This window comes from Pseudopipra pipra, chromosome 5 (assembly GCF_036250125.1).
Source record: "Pseudopipra pipra isolate bDixPip1 chromosome 5, bDixPip1.hap1, whole genome shotgun sequence".
Lineage (NCBI taxonomy): Eukaryota > Metazoa > Chordata > Aves > Passeriformes > Pipridae > Pseudopipra > Pseudopipra pipra.
Genome location: NC_087553.1, coordinates 37,141,733 through 37,161,112, shown reverse-complemented (window position 1 = coordinate 37,161,112; position 19,380 = coordinate 37,141,733).

Here is a 19,380-nt window from a genome sequence, read left to right as displayed (position 1 = left end):
TCACAACATGGCCACCTCTCCTACAACAACCAAAACTACAACTCTTCTCTTCCGGTGAGTTTGTGAGATGTTGACATTTCTGCAGGAGCGTCCATTGGGCAGAACTTCAAAACTTCCAAGGGTTTCTACCCCTTGGGGTCTACCACTTTTCTCAGCCTCTGGGGGAAAACAAGGTCCAAACCACGACAAGCATGCTGAACAAAAGACTGATACTTTAAAAAGTTATTTACAAGACCGAATAATAACAACTTTGGATCCACAGTTTTCTCTCTATGATTCTATCTCTGCTCCTCTTCTCAACCAAAAAACCTGAACTCTTAGTTATGATCCATTTTGGTTTCTTATTAACCTCCATTTTTCAAGGAATTCCAAAGAGTTAATGTGGGTTGTTCATATCTTAATTTACTATGCAGGTTCAAGTCTCTTTACTACCACTGCACATATATATACTGTTGTTTGAGCTTTGGTAGTTTACCCAAAAGCATCACCTTTGCTTATTTAATTTTAATGTTTTCTTTTTTAATTGGGTTGTGGAAGTGTTGGGATATTATCCAGCATGCAGGTCATCATTACGGCAAGAAACAGACAGGTAAAAGTTGTGGTCTAAAGAGACTACTCCAACAACCTGGTTCTCCTTATTCCCAGACACTGCCATGTCTATCTTAGCCTCATCTTAGAAACATACATAGCTACTGTTTCTGGGCATTGCAAAGGGAAAGGCAATGCAAGTCTTGACATTGCCTATGCCATGCCTATGTGGGTAAGGTGCAAAGTCAGCAAGATAGCAGTAGAATTATGACCAGGAGGCTTCACTAATGGGTTACTGGCATCATATGAAGACTACATTAGATATTCACTGCTGACATGACAAGATAGTCTCCCAACAAGGATCATGGATTGAAAGAAAAGAAGCATTGCCAGCCTGAAATCTAAACTGCTCAGCCACATACCCTGGTATGTGCCTCCTATCAGCTTTCTGCAAGGTTTTGTGAAGTTAGTTAATATTTATCATTTATAATAAGCCTTTCAACAAAGTCTATGCATTGAATGAACTAAAAGGATATGCCAAGTCATTGTACCCTCCTCAGCCTCTGATGTGGCCATTTGGCAGCCGCTGTTCCTATCAGGAATATCCTTGTCTAAGACAAGGATATAGGTGCTACCATGCCAGCCCCCTTCATAGGGAATTGTCTTCAGAGGGGGCCCATGTGAGTCAAATGATGGAATGAAGCTGGATCAAATAGTCATGATACAGACAACATGTTCAGGAATAAAACCAATGCAAAAGCACCTGTCTCCCTCCTTCTGTATCCGCCTCCCTTTGTCACAAAAGGGTGTATATTTTAAGGAAACTTTAAACTTGTATGGATTTATCCCTTCAAAAAGATAATCCCATGCCCTAAAGGATGGGAGGGCAACTATTTGAAGTATTTATTAAACTCTTTTCATTATTTATTGGATGTCTAGAAAAACATTATGACTGGTGTAATTGTATATACCCAACAGGCTGGTGCCAGAGATTCCATTAAACAGGTGCAACGACTACCTGAGCTGCATGCACAGGCAGAGTCACAGCCCTGTAGTAACCCTTATTGATCTATACACAAGTGAGAAAAGATAAAACAATGCATGGAGGAGCCTTAGCCTGTCAGTCTGTCTGCCCAGATAGGCTGAAACTTTCATTTACAGTAACTGGAGCTGAAGGCACTCATGAAATAAAGGCAAAATTGTTAATTTGAGGGCAGTATTTCTGCTACTCTTTGAATATTAGACAGGATGCTCTCTCTGAGAATAAAGGCTCACTTTTGCTATATATTTAACTCTCTGACAGTTGAAGCAACTTCCTTATCAGCTTCAACCCTATTCACTTGGACCCCAGCCCCAGGCTGCTACATCACTCCCACTCATACCCACTGCCCCAGAAAGCCCTTCACGTTTCCATCAGCACGTACTACCTCATCCTCAGTTAAAATAAAAATGTTGATTTACATAGGCAACATGTTGATTTACATAGTCACTGATTAACTGGATTCACCCCAGATGGGCTGTGGACTTGCCCCACCTGTGACCCCACAGGACCCCATCGCAGGGAGCACACACATACCATGAAGGAATGGAAAGACCATTTGAAATTCAGAGGCATTATTTGCATTTCCTAGGGCTCCCACTGTTCCAGAGAAGCCTCACTTTTATTTAGAACACTTTTTTTTAATCTATTCAGGTTTACTCTCATTAAGCCTGTTAATCCCTCAAAGTAATTTTTATTTACCTATTCTTCCCCCTTTTACAGCACTGTCATCACAACTGCTTTTTGGTTTATGCAAATACAAGGAAAAGAAATTTGTGTATATAAACAAATAATAAAATACAAGGAAATAGAATTTCTTTATGAAAATACAAGGAAAAGGGATTTGTGTATATAAAGAAATAAACCTTCCAACTAAGTTTCGTCTTGAAAGCAGAGAGCTACCCTGATTTTACTGTATGTAAGATTAGGGCAGTGCTGTATTCTCTTTGCCTTCATTTCTTTTGGCCTGTTCTACAATTTTCTTCAATCTCTTACAAAAAAAGAACTGTCTCAAAGGCACAAAAAATATATGTGGATATATCTTAAAGGAAGCCATCCAATATCCAGGTACCATGTATCCTGCTTAAACCCTGAAATTAGTAAGATCCCAATGGCCCAATTGTTCCAGGATTTTTCCTCCAACAGAGTGGGGTGAATTCTCTTGGACTGCCATGGAAACAGGCTGGAGAGTTGTGGTGGTGGGAAAACAGTTTTCCCCCCTGCAGTTATAAAATGGTAAAACCCCAGGGGATGGTGACCCTGGAAGTTTTGAAGTTTTATCCAATGAGCGCTTCTGCGAAATATAAACATACCACAAGCAAACGGAAGAAAAGTTAGTTGTAGTTTGGTGGTAGAAGTGGTAGCCATGTTGTGAATGCCACGAGGAAAGGGGCTCGGAGCCCTTTGGGGCCTCTGGGCCCCCACCCAGCCCCCGGCAGGGGGGCTATGGAGACCTGGCACAGTGTTAAGCTGGACTATGTGTCTGTATCTATGAGCTGGGGGATGTTTTCCACCGTGAGTGAGCAGAGACAGAGCAGAAGCAGCATCCAGAGACTGTGGCTAAGAGCCAAAAGATAAGAAAGCCACAGTATGCAGCTAAGAAGACACAGAGATGTCTAATGAAGAGAGAGAGAGAGCAGGACTAAACTCTACACAGAGTTTTGGGGGTAAGAACTGAACCAGACCCCCCAAAACCCCTTTGAGGCCCCTCTTAAGTTGGGTGGTGGACTCCTACTGGATGGAAGTCCTAAAATGAAACATGCAGCATCGGAGAGAGAGGAGCTAAAAAACTCCAAGAGGAATGCGGAGGGGGGTGACCTTGGCCCCCCTGCTGCTTGAGGCAGAGCACAGGAGCTCTGCAAAGGGGCTTAGATCCCCTGAAGATAAGGACCGTCACGGAGACCCCAGAGCTTCGTGATATGATGTAGTGAAGTGCCCCTTGTCCTGGTGAACACAGCCTACGGAAGAAGACCCTTGCTTGAAAGACGAGTGGCTGAGGGGCTTGGATACCCCTCGTGTGTGCTGGCAGAAATCCAGCTATCAGCTGCTGCATGAGAAGAAGACTGCTGACCTAGAGAAACTGCTGCTCTGAGACTGGAAAGGATCTTTCCTTCTTCCCTCCTGGACTTTTATTTGGAGGGGAGAAGAGATCTGATCCATTGTAAATACTGATCTATCATAGTAGAGATAGTTGAGATCGTGTGTGTAATGTATTATAATATTTATGTGTAGAGTCATTGTAATATATTCCCTTTCTCCCATTTTATGTCTTGTGTAGTTGTCTGGAAAAAACCTTCTCACATTGAGTTGAGATGTGGGAGGGAGTTTGAAGATAGGGAATTAAATTTTTGGGGCTCTCAAACCATGACAGTAGTGTTGTCAAAAGTAGTAAGAACTCAATTGTACAAATAATCTGCAGGCAATGTGAATATTGCTCATTGCTAAGGTATAAATGTCATACTTCACAAGGAAAAAGTGCTCAGCAGGTGTTCCAGTAATCCTATTTACTGGTTATATACTATCTACCTCCAGTTGAATAACATGACTTTTCAGTGTTTTTCATATGTTGGAAAAAACTTTAATGAATGCAATTTAAGAAATAATTCATCACGGGCAGAGGAATGGAATAGACCTAAATGATTTCCAGTTGCTACTGCCATTGTCATACTAAATATACTCATAACTAGAAGACAAAAGAACAATTACTCTGATGTAAAAACATACATGTTATGTGTTAGAATAGTAAAAATAATTTGGTAAAAATAATGCCCCAAAATTAAATACTTGGCTTGTACAAAACCTGTGCATTAGCCAGGCTTGACAAACAGCCCTACATTTGGGAAGCTGTGCTGGAGTGTGCTCTGGCCTCAGAACACTACATTTCTCAGGGTGTTTACTGTGTGATTTCCTGAAATATTAAACTAATCACTTTTTTCCCCCTTGCTTACTGAACATAAATTAAATCCACAAAAAGTGCAGCTTCTCACATTCATAGGATTGTAGCTTCTCTCCTTTCTCTCTTCCAATACAGGGACTGTTTAGTTGCAAATTTTAAACATCTCTTCCTGGGAAATCATCCTGACAATAAAAAGAGAGAGACAGAAAGAAGTAAGGATATTATTTGTCTTTACTAAAAGAAAGCAGTGCAACAAATAACATTTTAACCCTAGATGTGGTAGTAATCCTCATGAATTAGTATTGCAAAAGGAACTCCAGTATTTTGGGGGCTACAACATAAAAAGGCTGTAGACCTGTTGGAGTGAGTCCAGAGGAGGACCATGAAAATGATGAAAGGACTGGAGCTTTACAAGGGCTTCAGTGATAGGACAACAGGGAATGGCTTCAAACTGAATGAGGGTAGATTTAGACTAGGAAGAAATTCTTTACTGTGAGGGTGGTGAGGTGCTGGAAAGGTTACCCAGAGAAGTTGTGGATGTCCCATCCCTGGAAGTGTTCAAGGCCAGTTTGGATGGATCTTGGAGCAACCTGGTCTAGTGGGTGGCATCCCTGCCCATGGCAGTGGGATTGGAACAAAATGCTCTTTAGGGTCCCTTCCAACTCAACCCCTTCTATGATTCTTTGCTTTTTAGTGCTGACTTAACTTCCCAGCAGGAAAGTATAGGTAGCTGTTTCTATTTCCCATAGCTACCAGAGATGTGTAAATGGCTCTGGAGAAAGAAGGACAAGTTCAAGCAATGGTAAAGGATTGGTCATCACTGAGTGCCCCAGCTGAAAGGCAAGATGCACCTGCCATCAGTGGTGGGGTTTTCCACTTAATTCAGTTCATGTTTATGGCATGTACAGAACAAGAGAGTTTCCTTTAGTCACTTCTCAGTGGAAAAGGTTTCTTGACAGATTTCTTCCATTAATAATTGTCACAAATCCTTTACAACATATTTTTCTGTAACACTTCCCAATAAAATATAATATTTTTATTAAAGAACTTAAAGTATGAAAATGTATTTTAACTACCTTTTAATAAAGTAGTTTTGTAATCAAAATGCTTTTGATTTGTTAAATGTCAGGATTTAGTCTAAAAATCAAGTTAATAATTTGAAGACAGTCTTCCGAGAAGTAATACTAAGCTGGAAGTTAGATGGAAGTTAATGGAAACTAAAATAAAAAAGTTACAAATGGAAGTATGACAGCTTCTGTCAGAGGATATTACAGTCTCTGATACAAATGTATATTTAAAGGATTTAAAAATGTAAATTATTGAATCTATAATTGCTGTCTTTGATGTAAGTACAGTAAGTATTTGGTTAGGAAATATTTGAAGAAGATAATGTTACCTACAGAGGACAAACTTCAGTGTCATAATAGGTGGCACTTTTCACTCACATTTTTTCTTACACCTTCTTACATTATTGAATTAAATCCAGGTATTACAATACATATACCAAGTAGAGGGAATGCTGCTGTCATTTTGACAATAAATGAATCAAAGTTACCAATATTTCAAGCAGACTTTACTGAGACAGATACAACTAAGCAGACTAAAGAGTTTATAATAATCTTCCTTTTTAGACATCACAGGCTATCTTAAGGAAAGATGACATATCATTAATTTCCACAGATAGGTGAAGTGCTGATCCCCCTGAAATGAAAAAAAAAAGTAAAACATAAGTCAGTGTCAGTGCAGGTTAGGGAAACACTTCATGCATGAGGTGGTTTCTCATGCCCCCATCAGCACTGCTACCACTCCCCTAGAAAGGAAACCAGATCCAGGCTGGGACAAGAATCCAGAAACTGGAAGCCAAGCTGCAAGCATCCCAGGATCTGAACCACACAACCATTCTTACTTTTGCTGTGTCCTCCTCTGCTGCACCTACCTTTCATACTTCACAATATGAAAGCAGTAGGAGTTCCAGGAGGAGGGTGTATAAGAGCAGATTTTGGTCCCTGGGCTATGTGTTTTTTGAGTTAAAAAGACTAAAGTGGTTTCAGTAGTATAACATACACATCACTTGTCAAGTTTAGATCAAAGCAGCTTTAGTTATATGAGAATAGAAAATGTCTGAACTTGGAAAACTCCTATTTTTCCTCCAGGGATGCTATACATTCATCAAAGAAAACTTCACAAGACACACTTTCAGCTGTCACCCACTCCTAAAAATATTGCAGCTTCCTTCCTTTCTTCTAAAAATAAATGGGGCTTTTTTTCAGCCCCAGTCATCCTCCCCTCTTTGCAGAGCAGGGGACTGTGCTGTGCCATACCAATCCCTCAGCCTGGGGACAGCACTCCATTCTCTCCTGGTCCAAATGGTGTGAGGAACAAGCTCACAAGCAGAAGACACTAACAGAAACAGAAGCAGGTGTCTCCCACTTTTTTTTTTTTTTGTGTCACTTTCCAGGATTCTGTGTGCACTAAACATGCTTAAATATTTACAGGGCTGGCTAAATTTTTTTTTCATGTTGGTGTTTGATTAAAAATGTGGGGAGTTGCCAAGAAACAGATCTAACCAACAGCAATCACTGCCTGTGGGAATTTTTTTCCATGTTGAAAAAATTTAACAATTAAATTGAATAATTTACTCTGACCTATAACACTTCAGTTGAGATTTCAATCATCATTTCACGGGCCAAGCACTTATTCTGGATTATATCTCCCAGTTATATGACCAAGTATTCCTTCAGTACAATGGTCTTTTTGCCAAAAGATTTGACATTCTGTAGAAGATATAATTTGTGTACAGAGTTTGTGCAAAAAAAGCAAAATACTCAACTACTGACAGTAGTTGAGTGTATAGGCCTGACAAAGGAAAGAAATCCAGTACCAGAGCTGGGGAAAATTGTTGATAGTTCAAGTGGTTGTTTTTAATGCTTTTAATAAGAAATTTCTCTACTGTGTTTCTTAAATATATATAGTCAAATTAGGAAAGTGAGTATAAGAACCTGCTGTAGCCATAGAAGGATAATAACTTAAATTACTGAAAAAAAAGCATATCCACCCTTCTTCCCCCTCACACCCCCCTCCTCCTCAATTGTTTTGGAATTGGTGAAAGCCAAAAAAACTACAAAAGTAAAATCTAGAGAGCTGTTTTTCTGAAATGTGGAAAAAACAGAAGTGATAATGAAAATGCCAACTAACCTGCTGTGATTGTGATGGTAGTTCATCCTGCCAGATGCAGAAACATTTCTATACCTCTAGTATTTTACTTTACTTTTAGTATTTATTTAGTATTTTACATTGTTATTAACTTTATTTTATTTCTAGGGAACAACTGTACCTCAGGTCATTTTTATGTCAAATTTTACTACACATCATTTCTCTGTGAGGTGCATTTTTTTCCTTTGGATACTTCAGGAAAACTTTATGGGGAGTGTTGCCTTAAAGGATTGGCTGGGAGACAAAAAAATATTCACCAGGCAATTATTAGTAGAGATAAAGCAGAGAGCAGTTTTAATAGAAGGCCTTCAACCACCACGAGGGTACAGAGGTGCTTGTGCCCGTGTCCAGGGGTTTCCACAATTTAAGGTGTCTGTCCATCCAATCCCAGATCTATCCATCCCCCAGATCCTCCCCCCCCAGCACGCCTCTCTGGAAATTGAGGCGGGGTCTCTGAGACCCCTTCTTCCTCATCTTCCTCTTCATCACAATATGTCCAGTCCTTGGAGCTCCTCCAAAGTTCTGGGTTTTGAAGGATGCTTTGTCTGTTGGTGTATCTTGTTCAAGCCAGGGTTCAAATGTTCTTAAACGGAAAGAAGGCCTACCTTGAGGGAAGTCTAAATAAGCTAAGGAATTTAGAAAGTTAGATATGAAATGGGGTAATAGGGTTGGGTAAATGTGTAAACTACTGTGCTAAAGTAGCTTACTACAGCTACTTCTAAGAATCCATAGGCATGAGAAGCCTGAAAATTGATTATATGAGCTGTTGCCAGGATGCAGCCTTACAAAAGATCATAAGTACTAACTTTCATTACCAGTAACTATTAAAATTTGTAAATGGGCATTTTAAAGAGTTTGAGTTGAATGGTAATGACTCTAAATGGCTTTTTAAAGATGGTGACAAAAATACTTATAGGTATTTTTCCCTACGATCATACAATTCTCTGTCCTTAATACAGTAAACATTAGAAATATTGCCAGACCCACAGAAACAGAGACTGAGAGCTTGTCCATGTTTTCTAAGAGTTTCTACGGTTCTAATAAATATTTGTCTACAATTCTGTCCTCTTTTGGATACATTGTAATATAACTACGCTGACATAATAAGCACCAACTATAGAAATCAAATTCAGAGCTACAAAACTTACTGTACCAACAAGGAAAACAGCTAATGAAATGGTAAGTATTGTCAATATACACGCCCGGGAAAATGGTGTAAGCCCTGTATTTCTTTGAAATAGCAAGATGTCCAATTATTTTTGAATATTCTGATCAGCATGGGGAATGTAGAGAAGTCCTATTCTGCAGCGCTGATTTGCTTCCTATGTTTGTCATAGCAAGGTCAGGGCCCCTGGAAGCACACTGCTGCTTACTTTAAGCTTTCTGGGAGTTGCTGCCCTGCTTCTGGCTTGGAAGACCTTGAAAGACAAAAAGGGAGAGCAAACAAGTGTGCTTTACTAGGGGTGACTCAGGCGATTAAATAGCTGCCTGCTGGCCGTGTTGTACAGAGCACAAAGGGAAGAGTGACTGCCCACGCTGACACCCGAACCTTGTGTCATTGCTGCAAGTTCCCACTGAATCCCTGCCGAGTACACCTCTCTCTGTTAGACTTGACACACTGAAGGCAATGTCAGCGAGCAAGCTGGGGGTTAAATGCAGCCTTTTACTTTGGACAGTAACTCATTCATATTTGGGGACTGAGAGGCTTGGGGTCTAAGTAATTATTACAGCTTATTTTTGCCTGGCAGGAGGAGTTGAGAAGTCCAGAGCACCTGAAGCAGGGAAGAGTGGAGCTTTTCCACAGTGGAGATGTGCCAAGACTGCAGAGCTTGGATTGCCCACCCAGAGCAGATCTTCATGAGCTCTGGGAAGCAGCAGGATGGCTGCTCTCACCTGCTTCATGGGCTGCCTTTCTTTTCCTGCATATTATTTTAATTTTTACTACTTGCTGTTTCTTTTTTTGCTGCTCCCTCTTTGCTCCTTACCATAAATCAATATGCTGCTTGAAGCTAAACATCCACTGAATTGATAAAGACAGGTTATTTATATCTTCTCAGGACTTCAACACCACTGAAGAAACACAGGGGACTTGGGCTGATCAAGCGATGTTTTGCACCCAGAGCCCCATGCAAGTGACTAACTGCTTTGATGGCAGATGCATTGGCAGCTTCAGTTTGGATGTGAAAGGAAAGTTTATTGCTTTTTGGGAGACGCTTCTACTTTACTCAAATTTGCTACACAACTGTTCAAGGATTAGGGCACATCTGGGCAGTGACTCCATTCTGTAACTATCACAGCGCTCATTTGTAGTTTTCACTCAGAAGTTGAAGTTTCTTCTTCATTTAATTAGCTGCATCCATCAGAACCTGGATTGCAGAATCTGGTATTTTTTTCTGCTGTAATCATTTCTTACTGGAGGAACACAGGAACCAGAGCACCTTTCTTGCTGGTTAGGGACTTCTCCACTGATTTTGAAAAGACATAGTTGCAGCTTTAGGGCTACAGAGCATTCTCCTTTATAAGCCTAATTTCCGATCCCTGTCTGTCATTGTCAGGAGGAGATCACTGAGCGTGCTGAGGGTGGCAGCATGGGGGACCAGCACTGGACGGTCTCCACAGCCTGTTATCCTGCATTGCTGTCTCCAACAGTGACTCACACCAGGAAATCTTTGGAAAAATGCTGCGCTGTCTGACTACTTGGGGAGCTGCTGTTTAATCCACACTTGTCTCCTCTTTGTCTTCTGGAAAATACCTTACTTCCTCTTCTTCTTCAGGAAGAAATAGAGAGAAGCTGTTTCACCAAAGACCTACCCAAAGAAGCAGAAGGATCTCCTCTGCCCCCTTCCCACCTGGGACAGCTGAGCCCAATGCATACCTTCATCTGTGCTCACTCCTAATACAATTGACTCATCAACGTGCTGGGAAGTGACTGGAAAATAGAAACATAACCCAGGTCATACTTAGATGGAGGGGTGGTTGCTCTTTGCTCTCTCTCTCTGTGTATACATATATTTTCTAATGTCATTTTTGATGCTCCACCTTTGGAGTAACGGAAAACATGGACTTGGCTCTGAGCACATGGAGTCAAGGAAGAGAAATCTCTCCTCCAAGGCTCCTTTGTGTAACACTATGCCATATATCATCACCACTTTCTAATTTCCTAAGATCCTTATTCCACCTGTCAACACATACAGCCTCTCTCTTAGGGCAATCATCCCCAGTCCTTTGGTGGTCTTGCAGAGCTCAGAGCCAAACTGCATTGTCACTTGAGAGTATAACTAGGGTTTTAAAAGCCTGCTTACCCTGAGGAGGCAGAAGTGAATTTATACAGACTTTAATAGAGATAGGCAGTCATTTCTCTGTGGATGAGGCACAGAGAGGACTGAGGGGTCCTTCAACTTAAAGATATTAGCCTTTTTTTTTTTTTTTTAAGTAGCCAGTCTGGAAAACTATTGCATCTTCTCACACAGAAGAAAACTCTGGTAGCTCCTGCTCTGGTTTTAATATCTTCATGGACCTCCTATTGACATCGGGATATAACAGCCTACAGAGACACTGATTAAGTGTTCAGAAAAATGAAAACCATAAGTCTAGACTGCAGACTCTTGGATCTGGAAATCAAATATGTGCATGGATGACTCATTCTTATTTTCCTGAAAGAAAACTGTACGCTTCCTTTAACTAAGTTTTATGAGTAAAACCCTTCTCACTGTGTGTTGAGCACAGAGTATTTGAAAGATCTTGAAATGTGTCACATATTGGCAGTATATTCTGAGCAATAAAATATGAAGAAATTCATAAGCACCATCCTCTCAAACTATATCTGGCCAAATCTCTCCCAGAAATCAATGAAAAACCTTGACAAGGGAAGTAAAATAAGATATAGTGGGTCCCAAAGAAAGAAATATCCTTCTCCTTTGGCCTTCTCTGTCTTAAAATCAGCTTAAAATCAGCTGATGAGGTGTTTATGCTGTATGGGACTTTGGATAGGCTATAGGTGGACCTATATAATGGCTCACCTCAAACCAATAACCTAAACACTTTGTACTTGTGAAAGAACCCCTGAACAAGTTTTCAGATACACAGGGCTTTTTTTTTCAGTCATACTATCCTGTTTTTATGTGCTAGAGTGTTCGGACATCAAGAGGAATATTTCATTATGTCCATTTTCAAGAACCATAAATTGCACAGCCTGTCTACCAAGCAGAAGATGGAAGCACTGTGAGTTTATTGTCCATTTTCTGACTCTGGCACCCATCTGTCAAGTGGGCATGGATATGTCCCTATATGTTGTACCTCTCCTTGATTCCTGTACAACCCACTTGGACAATAAGCTTTGCAAGGAAGCATTTCCTACCTACAGTGTGTCCACCCCAGATCCCCCATGTTAGCTGGAGGTTAAGACATCATCATGGCTGGGCTTCATGAATGAAGATTTGGGGAGGGCTCTACCCACATTTGTTACAAGCACGCTGGTGGCTAAAAAGGCCAATATGAGATAGACATGTCCAGTTGCAAAAGGCAGAGCAAAGACTCCTTAGGTGGTATATTCTGCAAGATACGATTCTTTCTGCGTTCTTTTCTCCTCAAGAGAGACATTGAAGACAGAAATGCATGAGTTTTACTATTACAGGTAAATGGGCATCTGAAAACAACAAATTGTCCAAAAACTTGAGAGTAAGACTTATTTTAACAATCTTAAGATTTATGCTTTTGAAATAAGGAGAAAATTCTTAAACATGCTTTCCTGTTCTCATAAATGACTGCTCTGTTTTGTCTGAATTTGCCCTAATATGATTATTTTTCATCTTGATATTGCTTTCAGCAGAAAGCTGGATAGGCAGCACTGTTCTCCACAGGATGCAGAGAAGACAGGAACTGAAGGCTACTATGTGCTTCAGGCTCTCTCACATGATTTGTTTTGTCTCAGAGTTTCACAGCATCTCCCATATCCCAAATTAGATGTGAGACTTCAAATGGTCATATGCATCTGAAAGCAGAAAAATTTGGTAATAGCTTATACAAGGAAGGGATACTAATATGTCAGAAGCAGTTTTGTGGTAGTGCTCAATATAACAGAGCTGAGCAGTAGGACAGGCCCACTTGCTCCACTACACTTCAGTAGTGCAGGTAACTGCATGCTTGTCTCATTCTGTTCAGCGCTTTGAGATAAACTAGGCCTTGCTGCTGCTGCTGCCACTGCTTGAAGGAGCAGATGAGGTGATTGGAGCTATGCTTGCAGGAAGCTACTAGAGCAGTTCTGGCCTCTTCAGCTCCACACTCACCAGGCAGATGAGTTTATCTCAAGGCACACTTGGGACCTGAAGGCACATCTGAAGGTGAAAGAGCATCTTCAGAACAAATGTCTACATTTAGTCTTAGAGGAACAATTTGAGCCATCTCAGAGCATTTCTGTTCCATTATATGGGATTTTTGGAGGGAGCAATAATTGTAATGAACACTACCAAACAGGAGTTTTTCCTCTCCCTTCTTTGATGCAGGAAAAACAATGCAAAAGTGGCAGTTGCTCTTTCTCTAGATCGATGTTAACATCTTCCTCCAACATCTGCAGTTTATTACAATTTGTATCTTCTTTTCACTGGTCCATCAGTTTGAGGTGATGTCTGGAAATGAATAAGCATTTTCCTGCTTTGCATTACCACTGCATCCTCAGCTTTAAGAGGATTCTCTCCCTTTCATGTTTAGATCTGGTATTACATTTTCTGCTTTATTCATCCTTAAAAGACCAGAAGCCTTTTCCCTCTGCTTTTTAATTTACTTAGAAAAAGCACATTAATTAAACAGTTACATTTGGTTGGTTGAAGGTTATGCATGTTATTTATTTAGCTGGAGGTTTATCTGGCTGTCAGAACTCACTGGAGAGATTACAATTTGATAACAATACTGGTCAACCAATGTGACCTTCAACAGGACCACCTGTGGTGGACCTTGTGAGCCAGCCTGTAGTACTTATGCCTGCCTTTTCTGGCATGATTTTATATGCTACTGCACCTCAGAGACACAGTATGTAACTTCTGTCAAGCCTTCAAGAGACCAGCAGTGTGATTCAGAAAGTGCTGATAAACATACAAGACATGACTCAGAGATGCCCATGTTACCTCTTCTTCTATGGTTTCCAGGACTGTAAACAAGGAAGGACTAGAACAACCAGACAATCAATTTATGGAACACTGAAAGGTCAAGATATTGTAATGTGCTATATTGCACTGAATATATGGGATATTAAAATTCAGATGGTTCATTCCTAGGAAAATAATTGCAGTTGTGCAAATACAGAAGCACAGACTTCCACCCTGGTGGCAATGACACAAATAAATGGATTACTCCAATTACACCCTGAGACATACATTCTTGTCTGATCCTCTTTGGAGTTTGTATTAAAGTTTAGCTGTTTCACTCAAGCAGAATAACTTAACCTGATAATAGTTTGGGATGGAAATCTTCATTCTTTCTTTCTTTCTCATAAATGAAATGATGAGGAAACAGTCAGATCAACCTCTGCTAACCTTTTAACTTCAGCAGTTGATGTGACAAAGCCAGGAGCCTCTGTTAGGATCTTTTTATATCTTATTTTCTTTCTCTCCTTTCTGATTCTTAATTTGCACTTTACATTTCAATTGTTTTACCGGGGTAAGGAATTTTGACACTGACTATTAGCTTTATTTTAACAAGTTTCCCTTCATTTGACATACAGAGCTCCAGAAATTTAGCCAGGAGCCATTTTGATATAAGGGAAAGACCAGGTTTCTGGTCTATATGATCCTGTATCCCTCACAGGCTTTTGAGAAAAAAACAAAACACTGTTCTACAGGATGCAATTTCTAAACCTTTGGTGATTGCTGTATCACTCATTGACCCTAAGTGATGTGCAACATTTTTTAAATCCTTACCTAAATCTGGACCTACAGCTACAGCTGAGGCTGCACCAGGAATCCATGGAGCAGAAAAGCTATTATATGTATCTTACCGAAAATACTCTTCTCAGTACATCCCTCTAGGTGCTTGCTTATACTAAGCACTAAAGACCACAATCCTCTGTATGCAGAAGAACTTGACTATTTAGAAGAGAAACAAGTTATCAAGCTATTCTAGACAAAGAATTGAAGCATAACTTCAGGAAAAATGAGGCAAGTGTGGTTTGCCATTTGTCCCAAATTAAAGCAGGAATTGCAGTCCTCTTGCAATGTAACTACAAACACACTTGGAAGAGGTGGGTGAAGTGTAAAGAAGGCTCTGATCCCCAATAATAAGAGAAAGTTGAAATAGCAAGGGCTTAAAATAACACAAGGTCACACTGCTAACACATTGCCCACTTTCCAAATTTAATGCAGAAGCTATCAGTGATTGAAGATACGGCCTTCTGTATCAAAGAGGATTTCCTCGAGATTTAGCCTGCTAAAAGTCACTCGTGGAAAGCACTTTGTTCTTCACCAGTACCCAGAACCTCATAGCTGCCAAGCGGTTAATCCTTAGCATCTCTTCCTGATACCACTACCTCAATTCCCATCTCATTGTTTGGGTGACAGAAATCTCACACCAAATGCCCAAGGTGTGGACCAAAGTCTGTAACTTCTTGTTTACTCATCTTTCATGAGTACATAGTTTTTGTTCATTTGCTGTGAATTATCACTGCTGACTGCAGGTAGCTTTTCCTTCATCCAGAACTGGGCTTTTGGAGTAGGATAAACCACTTCTTATAGCTTGAGTGAGTGCCAAAACCACCACGAGACAATGCTTGGTAATTATGGGGTACTCCATAATACTCCTCTATTTGAAGTCACATTTCAATAAATTTTAAAGTATGTGAAAAGATGATGTCACACATCCTAAAGGCAGGGGGCAATAGACCTGCAAGGTGTTTAGAAGCTATTGCCAGAATATTAGAGTTAAAAATACAGATCAGAAGAGATCCAAGTCATGTGAGAACCGAAGAACTGAAAGATTAATAAAGGAAGTAAAACCATGTCCGTGTCTCTCAAGATATTTTCTGATATCCATGGCAGAATGGTGAATTTGACAGAAACATATTTATGTCTGCCAGGCAGAACCAGTTACAGGAAAATTTTGTTTTCCCATGAAAACTCTGTTTTCAGTAAGAAAACTGACAAAGCTCATTTCTAATGTATATAAGCTCTTCTGTAAACATTACAAAATCAGTCTTCAGGGTACTTTTGCTCTGTGTATCAGAAAGCACATCTTTTATCACACTTTCTTATTGCTATATTTGTGATACAAGTGTTTTGCAGTGTTATTTAAACTTAAATAAAGTGGCTTTCCTTCTGTTTTCTTTTTAGAAGTTTGGGGGCTGGGTTTTTTTGGCATTTGGAAGCAAGTCAACTAGAGAGCATTTTCTGTGCTATCTGAGGTTGAAAGCGACAGCATGGAGTCCGAGAGGGCCATTCAGCAGGCAATTTGTATCCCCAGTTGGGTATCCCTTCTGTTGAATGCAGCTGGTATAAAACATTCAGGGTCTGGGGCTAACAGAAACAGCAGAAATTAGGAAAGTGAATTTTCTAGAAATCCTTAATGTATAGAAAGAGTTGAGCATGCTATTGAATAAGTTGTGAAATTGGCTCAGAGGACTGGAGCCTTTCATCAGAGTCACACTGCCATTGCTAATATAAGAGGAAATGGATGTTTAACCAACTTTTGCTTGTGAAAAGGCTATTTTTAAATACTTCTAATATTGCTTATTTCTGACCACACAGATCATTTTGCAGCCACAATGCGATAAAAACCAAAACTGCTGAAAAATTCAGCTATAGATGAAAATGAAACTCAGGAAAAAAAAAATGCCGCTTTACCAGTATTAAATTTGTGCTCTCTCCTTTGACTAACACTAGTTTTAGAGCAGGTATTTGAAAATTAGTAGTGAATTCATTCTATATGTCCCTCCCATTCTATAGAAATCTCTCTACTTTCGGTCATTTTGGAAGCCCCAGCTGCTTCTCCATTAACAGCTAAGAGTGAGGGTGCTGAAGACTCCATCTTCAATGAGAAAACCCATTTCAAAATTTTCTCAAGCTATTAGATCTTGGAAAATCACATTTGCACAGATGCTGCAGAGATGCCTCACATTTTAGCAGTTCTGTTTTCTGAGGACTCAGTCATCACTGTGCACTCCTTTGCACCTCATACCTTTCCAGGCAGCTGGGTCATGCCTGCCCCAACAGGAAAGAGGGCACGATGATCCCAGATATGCAGAGTTCCAAGTGCAGAGTCAGCCTCTTGCTGACTTTGCTCCCAGGTGGTGTCAGTGCTGGAAATTAAGGAGAGAATCTTCCTCTCCTATGTTCTCAGTAATTCACTGTGTGCTAGTTAATAGTGAAGTTTTACTGCCTACACTACTAAGGGACATAGAAATGCAAAAATTTTGCCTACAGAGCATGATAAAGACAGTATAAGACCATTTCGTAAGTAATTAGGATAAAACATATAATTGAACAGGTACACTTGAGGAGCATCAACTAAACAGGTACACCAAATCTTACATGAGCTCATTTAAAAGTATGCCTAAACATAAGTGGCCAAATTAAGATTGACAGGCAATTTAAATTGTGTGATTTTGTAATTCTGGAATGCTTGACTTTGTATTCTTCTTTCATCATAGATGTGTGTATGCATGTGTTTGTGTACACGTAAGCAGGGGATCAATATACATGATTTGCTTCCAGTGAGGATTACAGCCTTTTGGGGAGCCTTTTGCCTCAAGCCTTAAGAAAAAGCTATGGGTCTTGCAGACAACTTGGGGAAGAGAAGATGGTAAGACATCACAATATCTCCAGGATATCTCCAGAATACAGAAACTGTATCAATATGCTAACAGAAATCTGGAAAGTATTGCAGCTATTTTTTTTTTCCAATGAAAATCAAAATTTCTCTCTCCCATTTCCCTTCCACAACACCCATTCTTGTGAATTTGCCCATGCCTGGTGTCACAACAAAAAAGTGGAAGTTATTTATTGAGTCACATCACCTCCTGTGAGAAGTCCCTTCCACCTGAAAGCAGGAGTGCTTTAGCCTCAGATTCATGTGTCCTTGTAGATAATATGGCCATGCTAGTGGATGGTGACATTGTTACCACACTGAAAAATGGGACATACTTTCATTTGGAAAATACATTCTCTAATCAGTGATATCTGTAATATCAACAGTGTTTCAGAAAACTTTATAAAAAGACCCATTTAGTCATTTATGGGGGGGGAAAGGCAGAAAATCTCCTGAAAGGGCCAGTGATGCAGAAAGAAGGAGATTGTCAAAACCTGGAAGGAGGATGGTGCTTACTGGGTGGTTGCACTTGAACAAAAGAGTGGTAAGACAATCCAGACAAAAAAAAATGATCTGAAATTTCTTATCCTGAAATCAAGGCAATTCATTCTCCTGATAGAGACTGGAATTTTCTATTCTTGATAAAGAGACTTACTTCCTCCCTTCCTTCCTTCCTTTCTTCCTTCCTTCCTTCTTTTTTGACTTTAGACTTGTCCCTGAAGTACATTCAGGGTGTCACCTCTCCGAAGCATGTTGTGCCCATGGTTTTGCAATGCATATGGAGTTTCATTCAGGCTTTCTCCTCCTGCTGTACACACTGTCCCATAGGGATGTGCCTGGAGCTCAGACTGGTGACTTTGGAGTTCAGTGGCCCTCTGCACTACCAGCACCTGCTGTCTCACCAACTGCATCTTCCACTAGTGCTGTTGTTCTCCTGCTGTTGTTCTCACCAGGACATCAGGAGCATGGCCTCACACTGGGCTCAGCAAAGGAAAATGCGAGGGAACCTTTCAGCTGACAGTGGCAGGAGGAAGTGCTGTCACAGTGCCTGAAGGAAGTAGGCAGGCAGGGAAGGGTCTCACAAATAGGCACAGTTAGTATCTGGGGGAATGTAAAATTAAAGCGCAAAGCCGCCAATGGACTCCTAGCATTTGTAGATCTGGAAGGAGTGATGTAAATGTCAGTCACTTGTCCTGACAGGTGCCTGAGTATCTTTGGAGAATGAAGCCACAGAGCTTCCCTAAAGATTCACTTGCGAGATGTGAAATGCCTGAGCTTTACTGGGTTATTTTCATCTAGAAACTTTTTCAGTTGTAATTTTTCATTTGTACATGCAAATATATGACACATGTGATGAAAGATTATAGTGCTTTCCACGCCGAATTTAAAAGGTTTTTGCATTTTATTTTATAGCAGAAAATAAGGAAAATATGCAGCATGACTAAGGTAACATTTTGAGACAAACATCTTTTTTTTTAATAATGCTGTAACAAGAAACTTGCTTTAATACAGCATCCTTTGGGGATGAAGAAGCACACTGTTTTGTTATCACTTGACTCCAGAGTCACATGAACAGGTTTTTGTCTGAGAGGGGGAGTTAGCACACAAAAAGTGCTAATGTATTTGACTAGCAACTTATTAATCTTTATGGTTGATAAGAGACTCCTTTAGTCTTTGTAATGAGGCCATATGTCATATGGTGATGTAATTTTGAAAAGGACTGAAAGTCCACAGAGATAATACATAAGTTTGCCTTTTTAAGTTTGTCACTGTTTGGTCATTCCACTTACATAAATGTATGTCAGCTAAGATAATTGATCACATTTAAATACACAAGCCAAGACACTGTGATTTCGAATTACTCTATCTCTGCAGTTATCTTAAATGTCCTGAAATAAATTTACATTTAATCTCA